This window comes from Arachis ipaensis, chromosome B6 (genome assembly GCF_059453495.1).
Source record: "Arachis ipaensis isolate K30076 ecotype BB chromosome B6, ASM5945349v1, whole genome shotgun sequence".
NCBI lineage: Eukaryota > Viridiplantae > Streptophyta > Magnoliopsida > Fabales > Fabaceae > Arachis > Arachis ipaensis.
Window position 1 is genome coordinate 146,995,343 of NC_142441.1, and position 13,468 is coordinate 147,008,810.

Consider the following 13,468-nt stretch of genomic DNA (forward strand, 5'->3'; position numbering starts at 1 on the left):
AAAGGATGAGTGAAGTATTGTTTTTGTCCCCAACGTTTAGAGTAAGTCTTATTTGTGTCCCTAACGATTAAATCGTCCTATTTGTATTCCTAACGTTTATAAAAGTGATTCAATGTTATCCTACTATCAATTATACTAACAAATCAGATTATATTTTTCAATTATTCTCACTTGGATGTATTCATTCTCAATTAGGTCTCACTTGGATGTGTTTGATTTTAATATTATACTCACTATTTGTGTTTATATTCAATTATGTCCCTAGAAAAGTGAATTATGTAAATGTTGTAGGAATTAGTTTCAACTTTTGATGAGCTATTTTTCGAAATGGATCATTGATTCTATCCCAGACATTTGTATTCTAATTTCAAGAAGAGATTTTTAAAACTCAAACTAAAGCATTCATGATGTGTAACTGACGGCAGAATAACATTGAATCACTTTTACAAATGTTAGGGATACAAATAGGACGATTTAAACGTTAGGGACACAGATAGGATTTACCCCAAACGTTGGGGACAAAACGATACTTTACTCTTAAATGATTTATAATTGAAATTGAAATTCAAAGAGTTTGCAGCTTAAATGTAATTAAATAGTTTCTAATTTTTATTATTATAGAAATAAAAAACTAAAAATAAGACACATATTATTAATAAACACTTCTATTTTTCGTTTACATTTAATGTCTATTCTTTTTAGTAAAAAATTTAAGCAAATTCGATACTGATTTAAGATTTAGTTTTTAGGATTTGGCATTAATATAAATATACAATCATCCTGTAACTAAGGTTATAGAAGTACTTGTGAATAAAAAATTACTCATTAAAATTATCTCCATCTTAGTTTTTTTACTAAGTATACCAAACATCCCTTTAATCTGACAACAATAATATCTCTAATCAATACAATACTTTTATAAATATTATTAAGGACATAATAAGCACTACTTAAAAAAACATAGTGAAGTAGTAGTACTTGTTAAAATCTATTAGAAATATAGGCTAAACACAAAACTTATAAAAGAAATGGTATGAATATAAACAATATCACTTTCATAATTAGTAACTACATTTTGTAACAGAAATATTTGGTAACAAAAAAGAATTAACCAAAACAACCAGAATTTATCTTATTTTAGTATTTATTAATTATGAATAAATTATGATTGTTTTTTATTTTTCTAACATTATTAATTTGTAAATGGTATTAAATATCAAGTATTGTACACTCTCTCCACAAACATATATTCTGACTATGACAAATCAAAACATAGTTGTTAATATAATGTTGACTTGGCCACTAGCAATATCTTGTGCTTTTGCTTTCTTTCAATATGTGATCCTTTTTAAACCTTAATTATTTGTTGTTCCATACATATGTTTTATGTATCACACGCTTCTATCTTCCTCAATTCACACACACACATCCAAAAGGTCTTTTCCCAATAGGCTCATACAGTTTTATTTGCTTTATGCATGCAATTTGTGTGTGTATGCTATTTATCATCATATAAAACGGGGGCAAACAAAAACATACAACTGCAGCTTATTATATATATAGAGAGAGTGTGGTTCATATAATAATAATAATAATAATAATAATAATAATAATAATAATAATAAATGCTATTTGTCCCAATTAACGGTGTACATGAATTGAATCTGCATTTAAAACACCATATTGGATATTAAGATTTTAGAACACCAAATCCATATATATATATATATATATGATGCATTTTATTTTTTAAAATATAGAATTGCTTTTAAATTTAAAAAACATACTATTGGACATGTTTTACAAGTATAAAAAAAAAAAAAAACTCATTTGTAAGACTATCAACAAAGTGAACACTCACAAATCTAAGCATAAAATAAAAAGTGAGACAAGAAAAGTATAAACATCGTCCAAAAAAAATTACTAAGCAAAGAAAGAGTATTAACAAAAATGTTATCGAAGACAGAATATTTGTAGTTAAGAAAGTAAAGGAAGATATGAAATTCTGTTCTTAGATGAATCAGAAATGTATTTGTAGTTAAGAAAGTAAAGGAAGATATGAAATTCTGTTCTTAGATGAATCAGAAATGTATATATATATTCGTATTGAATGAATGATAAAAAAACTAATGCTGAGTAGAGAAAACTATGCTACTAAGCTAGCTCATATAACTACATTATGTTTTGCTAACTGATTTTTCGACTACATTAAAATCTTAGTCAATTTTAATTATTAATTTGATCTTTTTTTCTATCATCTTCTCTCAAACTCAAAGATACTTTTAGAGTTAGTTTGAGTTTGTCCAAAAATTGATTAAAAGAAGAAAACAGATAAAAACTTAGTAAAGATATTTTTGGAGTGAGTTTGAATTTGATCTACACCTCTATTATGTAGGTTTAATTTAAATCACAGTTTTAGAGATGATCTATAAATTATTATTAAATATAAAATTATTTAGAATTTATGTGGTTTAACAATTTAAACTTTTTTTTTTAAAAAAAAATTTATGATATAATATCAAAATTTTTATGAATAAAATATTTAAAAATTAATTTTTAATATATTATTTCTCTAAAAAATAACACCATTTACATAATCTATTAGGAGAGATATAGCTCATGAAATAAATACACATTATTCACTATTTATATTGAGCTAAGATATTGATGTTTTGCAATATTTATTAAGTTTATAAGGTAATTTTATAATTTATCACTATTTATATTCAACATTTTCCAAAACAAACCCTAGAGGAAACTAGAAACAAACTTGGTGCTAACTGAAGTTCAAAAAGGTATATACTGTAAATTAATTAAAGTTGATCCATTGAGATAGAGCCATGATTACATTAATTTCTTCCATCATGAAGTTGAAATGCATAGATATGATGTTGTGGTGGTGGGCATCATAATCAATTTGTTGGAAGCTTTGTTACTAAGTAGTTGAAACCATGCCCCACACAATTCTCAATAGGAATTGAAAACCCCATTTTTATCTGTCTTCTCCTATGAAATCATGAGATATTCATTGAGTTCCAACAGTTCAATTCTATATAATTATTAAAAATAAGATCAATTTTACTTTATTCTTTTCAGATTAATAAGTAACATCATTATATATTACATAGCACTTTTTTATTATTAAAATACAACACTAAGTTTTATTTTCTAATTTTTTTTAAAAGACCTAAAACAGAAAACTCTCCAACTAGCAAGATAAATTAAAGGTTCAAAATAGGATTAATGATATCTAAATATACTTGCTTCAGTATTTAATATATAATCTTTTTTTCTCTTCTTTCTTTTTCTTTTTTCTTTTTTGCTTTTTATTGTTTTTCTTTCTTCTCTTTAAAAAAAATTATTTCAAATGTATTTTCATGAGTTAACCTATCACAATTTAGTTAAAAAATTAGTTAGCAATAGTCACCCAAAAATTAAAAAAATAGCAAACTTTTTATGTCCACACAAATAAATTATGTTAATATAAGAAGACAAAAAATAGTAAAAAATTATCTTATTTAATATTTATTAATTATTATAATAATTAATAAATACTAAATAAAATAAATTCTAATAATTTTTGATTAATTTTTTTAGTTACCAATTATTTCTATAAAAAAATATTGAAAAAGATACTTACTTTTTAAAAAAAAAAACTTATTATGTAAGAAAGGTACTTACTTTTCTAAGATATTTATAGTTTATTAGTGACATTTAATATTTAATAGTCTATTTTTTTTCTAGAAAAAGCATATAGAACGAAATACAGCTATCAAAAATCAACCTAAGGCCTAGTCACTTTTGGTTTTTTCTTTTATGGACTCAGCTTAGTCTCTAGAAGTAGCCCAATAAACATCAATGCGAAAGGGATTGAATAAAATGAAAAGTCCAACAGTATACCAAAAAAAAATGAAAAGTCCAACAAGACTTGATCTTTTAAAGACAAGAAAAACCATTATGGGTGCAAATTGTTTACGTGTAATAAATTTGGTTTCTCATGTTGTCATTTGAAGATGTTTATGACAATGAATTGATCGAAAATAAAAGAGAAGAAAGTTCCTGACCCAAAAAAAAAAAAAGAAAAGAAAAAAAAAAGTTTAGAAATGTGAAAGAATGCAGCTGACATCTGGCTCAAGTAGTAAAATCATATGTCTCTTAATATATTATATTTAAGTTAATTATTTTTACTGAATGTACGTATAAAACTATTTTAATCTGATACTGCATCAAAATTAAATTCTATTATAAAACAAATTCATTATATCGACTACATATATATTGCATTTTATTGTTGATTGACGAGGTAGACCTTAACATACTTGATCAACAAAATATCTAATTTTTATAAAAAGCATAAAAAGAATCTAATCTATATAATAACCAAAAAGAAAACAGGGTTAATATGATCAAGTATATTCTCAGATTAAGAGGATGCACCTCTTTTGGTTGGTAAAGTTATTAGTGATATAATATGTAACGGTGTAGAAAATAGCTGGATCTAGTAGAATTAGATAATTAAAAATAGAAAAGAAAAGAATTTATTGGGTAAAAAAGAAATTCGAAGAGAAAAAATATCTTAAGACATTTTACGATTCACATATTTCTTTTCTATTATAATTTTTAATATTCAAACCTATTTTTACATAGTACAGATACAATGTTAGTAGAATTGTGGTTGATACCTATGGAATAATAATATTTAATTTTCATGTAAAGAATATTTTTTACTTGAAAGTTGAGACTGAAATATCACTCTACAAATTTTCATAGCATCATTCGTCTACTTAATTAGCACTTTATGAACAGAACAATAATATTATAAACTAATATAATTTCGTTATATATGAAGATGGATGGAATATAATCCGAGCAATATTATATATATTATTTATAAGATAATGGCCTTGGAGTTACAATGAAGGTTGCTTGTGAGGGTGTTGGTAATTGTTGGTATCTTCATAGGGCCAACAACAATATAGTAATTGACATGTTATTATGTCGTTAAGCTAAGAATTTTGATGAACCGCCTGGGGAATTTTAGATGTTGCTATTATATTAAAACGCATAAATTCTTATTCAATTCCTATGTGTTCATAAAGTAAGATATTTGTAAACTATTTATTGTTTGCCACATTGTGATTTGTAAGAAAGTGATGCTAGCTAGCCAAAAAATAATTATAATATAGAAATGTCATGTAAAAATTTTTATTTTTTTTATAAGCAAGTGATATATACTTTCTTATCATTTATCCTTTTTATCACCTACTATTTTGCCAAAAAATAATTATAATATAGAAATGTCATGTAAAAATTTTTATTTTTTTTATAAGCAAGTGATATATACTTTCTTATCATTTATCCTTTTTATCACCTACTATTTTACTGTATATTTGGAGTTATTAATGTTCTTTCCAAAATTAATTTCAGTTTTTCTCAAATTAAATCCCTAACATCTCTCAATCACATTATTATTCATTAAATGCAATAATTTTATGCAAAAATTATAGAAGTTAAATTAAAAAATTTTAACAATTTCTGCTATACAACTTATATTTTATATATAGACTATTAAAAAATAAAATATAAAATATAAAATATAAACAAAAATTTAAAAATAATTATTAACTCGTCATATTAAAATCAATAAATAAGAATACATATAAATATTAAATAAAAATATTAAAATAATTAGAATCATGACCTACTAGTGGACATATGAGATAATTTGAAAAATACAATAAGACGTATAGTTTAAAATTTGATAATATTAATTATAAAAATTTATTAATTATAGACATCATAGCTATGAAATTATGAATATTATGAGTATAAATTATGGATGTTATTAATATGAAATTATGGATGTTATGTATATGACTTTATGGATGTTATGAGTAAATTTATCAATTGAATAAATTAATTTAAGAATTTGACATTTTTTTAAATTCAATTATGATAAAATTTAAAAACATTTGTATTAACTTTATAGTTACTTATGCAATAACTAAAAAATGATACGTGTATGGATGTAATATCTAATAAATATGAATTTAATTTTTAGATGTTAGTTGTATGTAATTATGGATGTTATGTATATGAACGTATGAATATTATGTATATGAACATAGTAGTATAATATAATTATAAATACACATAAAAACACAAAAAAAAATCGGTTTATTACCATACCTCATCAAAACTAGTGTGATTTTTCATATCCTCAAAAATTGGTTGATTGACAACAACCTCGTCGGGTGAGTCCGTCTGTTGTTCAAATTCTTCATCAGTACCTTCTACCATAAGTACCGTATTAAGGTCGAATTCAATTGCCATATTATTTGCAATGATAAAAATGACTTCTTGTAAAATTTTTTGGCCTATTCTGAATTTTTAATTGTGCTTGCAATGGTATTAGAGTTGTGAATTTTGAACGAAAGTAATTGAATTAATGAAAATAAAACCATATTAGGGTAGCTTTCAAGTTTTGTATTTCCATTAAATGATGATAAATGACTTAACAAAAATAAAAAACCAATTACAATTAAATCATTTAATACAAATTATCATTACCGTTCTTTATAATTATTATTAGTTTTTATTGTATTCTTAAATATAAAAATTAAATCATAAAAAAATATTAAATATCGATTACAAGAATGTCTAATAGTAAGAAATATGATATTATAATTAATGTCATTAATAAATGGGGCTAATAAAAATATAATAAGTGAATTGATAGAAAAGTGAGATAAAAAATAAAATTGTTATTAAGTTATATAAATAAAGTAAATTATAAAAAAATTTTAACTAATTATCACTGAAATTTTTTTGTCACCAAACTTTTTCCTTTGTTAAGAGCAGCAAGACACACCTATGCTAGACAAGTTAATTTTATTAAAATAGTTTTTTTAAATAAGTATAAATTAATTTGATCTCTCAACAAATTAAAAACTCAATTTAATCCCTAAAAAATATCAATGTAAGTTTAGATGGTGTATATTTCTATTAATTTTTGAGAAAGTTTACGAGCCAGCAGTTTTATTAAAATTTGGCTAACATTTAATCAATAAAAAAAAGTAAATAATTCTATACCATTAGATATAATTTCGTACCATTAAAAACACTAAAAATAACTAATTGATAACTACAAATTATAAAACTTACTAACTTTCTAACACTCCTTTTAATTTTTTAATGATACATCATTAATAACTGCTGACATGTAAAATAAAATTTGAGTTATAATAGCAGAGAGTTCTTCCAAACTCAAAAACAAATGTTGATGGAATTATAAATAGGTTGTTTTTGAGTTATAGAAAATGATGTGGTATTGATCCGTTTGATTGTTGATAGTTATAACGAAAATGACAACGGATTATACTTTTACTGTGTTCATTGTCTTGTGTTTTTAGTTGTATTTTATATTTTTTTTTTCCTGCTTCACTCTATTGTGCTAAGCTTTTTTTCAACAACAACAACAACAACAAAGCCTTGTCCCACTAATAAGTGGGGTCGGCTACATGAATCAAACAACGCCATTGTGCTCTGTCATGTATCATGTCTACAGAGAGACCGTTTACATGTAGATCTCGTTTGACCACCTCGTGGATGGTCTTCTTAGGTCTTCCTCTGTCTTTCGCTCTTTGTCCATCTTCCATCTCATCCACCCTCCTGACTGAATGTTCTATCGGTCTTCTTCTCACATGTCCAAACCACCTGAGACGCGATTCAACCATCTTTTCCACAATGGGTGCTACTCCAACCCTCTCCTTTATATCTTCATTCCTTATTTTATCCAATCACGTATGACCACTCATCCATCTCAACATCTTCATCTCTGCCACACTCAGCTTATGTTCGTGTTCCCCTTTAGCCGCCCAACACTCCATACCATACAGCATAGCTGGTCTTATAGCGGTGCGATAGAATTTACCTTTAAGTTTTAAAGGCACTTTTTTGTCGCATATAAAACCAGATGCACTCCGCCATTTTGACCAACCTGCTTGAATCCTATGATTTACATCCTGTTCAATCTCTCTATTATCCTGTATGATACACCCAAGATACTTAAAACTTTTAACTTTTCGTAGGATGTTTTCTCCAATCTTCACCTCTATATTGGGGTTTTCCCTTCTCAAACTGAACTTACATTCCATATATTCCGTCTTGCTATAGCTTATGCGCAGACCATACACTTCTAGAGCTTCTCTCCATAACTCCAACTTCTTATTTGGGTCTTCCCTTGACTCTCCCATAAGGACGATATCATCGGCAAAAAGCATGCACCATGGCACAGGCTCTTGGATGTGCTCTGTGAGTACTTCCAAGACTAATGTGAAAAGGTATGGACTTAAGGATGATCCTTGGTGTAATCCTATACCAATAGGGAATTCCTCTGTCACACCACCTTGAGTCTTCACACTAGTTATGACCCCATCATACATGTCTTTAATTGCCCGAATATATGCGATCCTTACTCTCCTCTTTTCTAAAACCTTCCATAAGACCTCCCTTGGTACCCTATCATACGCTTTTTCCAAATCAATAAACACCATATGTAGATCCCTTTTATTACTACGATACCTCTCCATCATCCTTCTTAATAGGTATACCGCTTCAGTGGTAGATCTGCCTGGCATAAATTCAAATTGGTTCTCTGTTACTTGTGTCTCTTTTCTCAACCTCCGTTCTATCACCCTTTCTCATAACTTCATAGTATGACTTATAAGCTTAATCCCTCTATAGTTTCCGCAACTTTGTATATCCCCCTTATTCTTGTAGATAGGTACCAATGTACTCTTTCTCCACTCATCAGGCATCTTCTTTGACCTTAAAATCTCATTAAAATGCTTGGTTAATCAGTTGATGCCTTTTTCTCCAAGACCCTTCCAAACCTCAATCGGGATATTATCAGGTCCTACTGTCCTGCCATTTTTCATCTGCTTTAGAGACTCTTTTACCTCAAAGTCTCAAATCCTTCGATAGTAGTCAAATTTTTGGTCTTCTTCCCTTGTGCATAATCGACCAAGGCTCGGAAGAGTCTTTTGTCCCTCATTAAATAACTCGTAGAAGTAGTTCTTCCACCTTTCATTAATCTTCTCCTCTTGAACCAACACCTCTCCATCCTTATCCTTTATGCACTTAACTTGATCCAAATCTCTCGTTCTTCTTTCCCGACTCTTTGCGATTCTATATATACCTTTTTCTCCTTCTTTCGTGCCCAAAGACTGATAGAGACCCTCATATGCTCTTGTTCTTGCTTCACTTACAGCCACTTTTGTCTCTTTCTTAGCCGCCTTATATTTTTCCCAGTTATCTGCATTGCGGCATAAAAACCACTCTTTAAAGCATTCCCTTTTTATCTTTATCTTTTCTTGTATACTCGCATTCCACCACCAGAACTCCTTGTCTCTTGGTCCTATTCCTTTAGATTCACCAAAACTTTCTTTTGCTGTTCTTCTAATAACTTCTGCCATCTCCCTCCACATCTCTTCCGCGCTTCCATTCCCATCCCACTTTGCCTCTTCTCCTACCCGTCTTAGAAAGCTTCTTTGTTCCTCACCTTTCATCCGCCACCACCTCGTCCTTGGGTTCTTCGTATGATGTCTTTTCCTCAACTTTTGCTCAACGCGAAAATCCATGACGAGCACCCTATGTTGTGTTGTCAAACTCTCTCCCGGGATAATTTTACAGTTAATGCAAAATTTTCGGTCGACTCTCCTCAACAAGAAGAAGTCGATTTGAGAGCTTGTCATGCCACTCTTATAGGTTATAAGATGTTCGTCTCTCTTTTTAAAACATGTATTTGCGATGAAAAGATCAAAAGTTGAGGAAAAATCCAAAATAGTTTTACCCTCGGCATTGGTCACCCCGAAACCATGGCCTCCGTAAATACTCCCATATCCAGTCACTTCTCTCCCAACATGGCCATTTAAATCTCCTCCTAAGAAAATCTTATCTCCCAAAGGTATGCCTTGAACCAAACTCTTTAGATCCTCCCAAAACATTATCTTGTGTTGTTCGTCCGAACCCACTTGCGGTGCATAGGTGCTAATCACATGGAAAGCACCTCCCTCTACCACAAATTTGATAGAGATGATCCGATCTCCCACCCTCTTGACATCCACTACGTCCTTCTTCCACTGCTTATCCACAATTATTCCAACCCCATTCCTATTCTTCACATTTCCTGTATACCAAAGTTTGAAACCAAAAGTATCCAACTCCCTAGCCTTTGCACCAACCTATATCGTTTATTGTAGGCACATAATGTTAATCTTCCTCCTTGTCATGGTGTCCACCACCTCCATAGACTTTCCTGTTAGAGTGCTTATGTTTACATTAGTATTTTTAAGAAGTTGAAATATCTTGGTGTATGCAACGAATAATTAATTAATAACTTACAGAAAAACTAGTTGGGAGGTTATAATAAGGATGCTGAGGTTAATATTTCTAAAACCAAAAATATATATAAAAGATGCATGTAATTCTTTTAGTATGTTTTCCTTTTAAATTTAAAAAACGAGATATTATTGCATAAATGCATAATGTTTGATTCTTCATGGAGATTAATTATACTAACCCATCAATTCATAGGGACACATTTTAAATGATAATCTGATAATTAATTGTCATAACAAAGGCTGATATGCAGCTTTATAGATGGATTAATCAGAATCCACTTAAAGGCTCCATATAAACATGCATGCATAATATATGTTTTTTAATAAGTGTGCTTAAAATATTAATAAACAAAATCCTATTAAAAGAAAATTGAAGGTACATATACATAACCAAGTTGCTCAAAAAAAAAAAAAAAAAAAAACTGTACATGTGACCAAGTTGCTTTCATTTTTGCTGTTGGATCTTTGACTTTTCTATAACATCCTGTCTTAAAACCTTTATCGTACGGTTATGATATTTAAAAGAAGATAGTCGTACACTACATTTTTGTTTATTGTTTTATATTTTTTAATACATGATAACTGATTTAGTTATTGATTTTTTATATACTTATAGCATTTTTCTTATTAAAGACAGAAAATTTTGTAGCTCGAAGTATTAATTAACCTATTTAAAAAAGAAAAATTTATTAAATCAAACTCCCCTCGAACGAAGGAATTGGTAAAATAATAATATGAAAAATTAATTATTATTAAATTAAAATAATGAAATTCATATATAATAAAAGTTATAAATTTAATAATAATTATTAACTCTGTTTTATTACTTTTATCAATTTTATCGTTTTAAAAAATTTAAAATTCAATTTATTTATTGATTGGTTTACTTGAAAAGAAAAAATTATTGAATAAATCTTGTGGATAACATATTGTCCAGCATAAAAATCCGATTAGAAACAAACTGTCGGTCATCTTGCCACTGAGTTTTAAACCTTTTAAGCTATGTGGACAAATTGAATGGACCAATTGATTAATTACATTGAAATACACATCAACAAATAAAAAATATATATTACTCACCATTGTCATGAAAGTATTTATTCAACAGTTTAATTTTTTGGTGACTTCAAAAAAAATAAGCAACAACTAAAAAAGGAAAAATAACCAAGAAACTGTTTAAGAAAGACAGTTTTACCGAATACTATTCTTAAATTCCTTTTAAGGTAATAAAAGTTCTATTTGAGAAGAAAGGGTCCTCATTACAATTTTTACCATGATATCTGCTACTATATTTATATCTCTCAAGATCAACTGAAGATCAGCACGCTATTTTTAAGATATCATCTCGGATTTTTAACACAAAATGATCAATAAACCCAGAACAATCATGTAAATTTTATTGACAATAGTAAAAGCCTCCACACAGTCTGTCTCACATATAATGTCTCTTTGTCCTGAGTTTCATGTTAAAAAAAAACCTCTCCAAATAACAAACAACTCTCCTTATAAAATACTACGATTCTTAACAGTTTAATTTAATAGAAAGATATATAAATATTTATATTTATAATATGTTTTCTATAAGTCACTTTTCAATTTGTATAAAATTTGTATAGACTTTTGTTTTATTTGTCATATACTATTTTTTTTTTAAATCAACAAATATTGTACTAGTCTAAATATTTTAATCACAAAAATTTTAATTATATATTATAAATTTACTTATTTCCGCAATTTAAACTAATAAAAATATATAAATTGTTGTATCTCAAACCGTAATGTAATGGTTGAAGCATCCATCGATGACCTAGTGCCAATAACCAAATCGAGTTTAATAATAAATTAATAAGTATAGGACATGAGTTTTGTGAATATTATTATAGGTTAATGATATCCTTATAATGTGAATAAGTGGTGGGCACATAACTAATGCACTAAGTTGCAGCCGTCGCACTAATAAGAAAGATAGTGTTTAATTACTCAATTACTTTCCTCCAATCACCAATTCAGTTGACCTTTTCCTTCCACAGTGCTCAAACCATCCAGAACATATCGTGTTTGCTTTCATTTTTTTTTTTAATTTTCAACATTATATAAAACAAAATAATAATTGTTTTCCATTTTTAAACGCAATACCACCACAAAAAAAAAGAGTGAGTCTGATGTATTTACAAAAAATATTAGTAATCGGTTATGGTATAAGTCTTCAAATGTTTTTTTTATGGAGTCGTATCGGAGTCTTGTTTATTGTGGAGTCATATTCTGTCTTTCTGTAAATAAATTGCAAAGACGTTAGGTATTGATTGTGTTTGGTAATAAGTATTTGTTTTTGTATTGTTGTATTATCATATTTGGGTGTGTTAATCTTTGTTTTGATTGTTTTTTTTTTAAATTTAAATTGTTGTAATTTTTGGATTTATAGTGTTGTAAATACTGAATGCTGACTTCATTTGAGTGCTAGGGGTCAATAGATTTTGTGAATTGTAGTCATTAATTAACCATTAATAATATATTTAATAGTATAAGATTTCATCTAATGACAAAAAATCACTCATTTTTCTTTTACTAGTTAAGTACTGGCCAAATTTTAATAAATCTGCTGGCTTCCTAGACTTTCCTTTCTTAGAATCGAGAATTTTACAAACAATTCAAAAAAAAATCTTGCCGGTCAATGTACCAGAAAAGAATAAAGGGGAAAATAATGAATGTCCATAAGCGCCTTGCATTAGCTGCTGCATGATATTATAAAGTCAAAAGGATCTCTTTACGTCAAAGTAATCAAACAAAAATAATTTATTCTAACCAATAATAAGAGATTATTAAGTTAACCCTTGGCAGTTCACATGCTGTAGATAGGATCATAATAGTTAACAATGATATTGCTGTATGATAGGTACGTAATAAGAAATAAGAAAATATTGAATTTATCTAGGCGCAGTGGACCTTTAATTAATCTAGACGTTTTTGACTTTTATTATATTGTTTATCATGTCCAACTTTGTTTGTCTCTGTTTGTTTGACTCGTTCCCAACTCCTAAATATGCCACGCTCCAAGCCCACTCTTC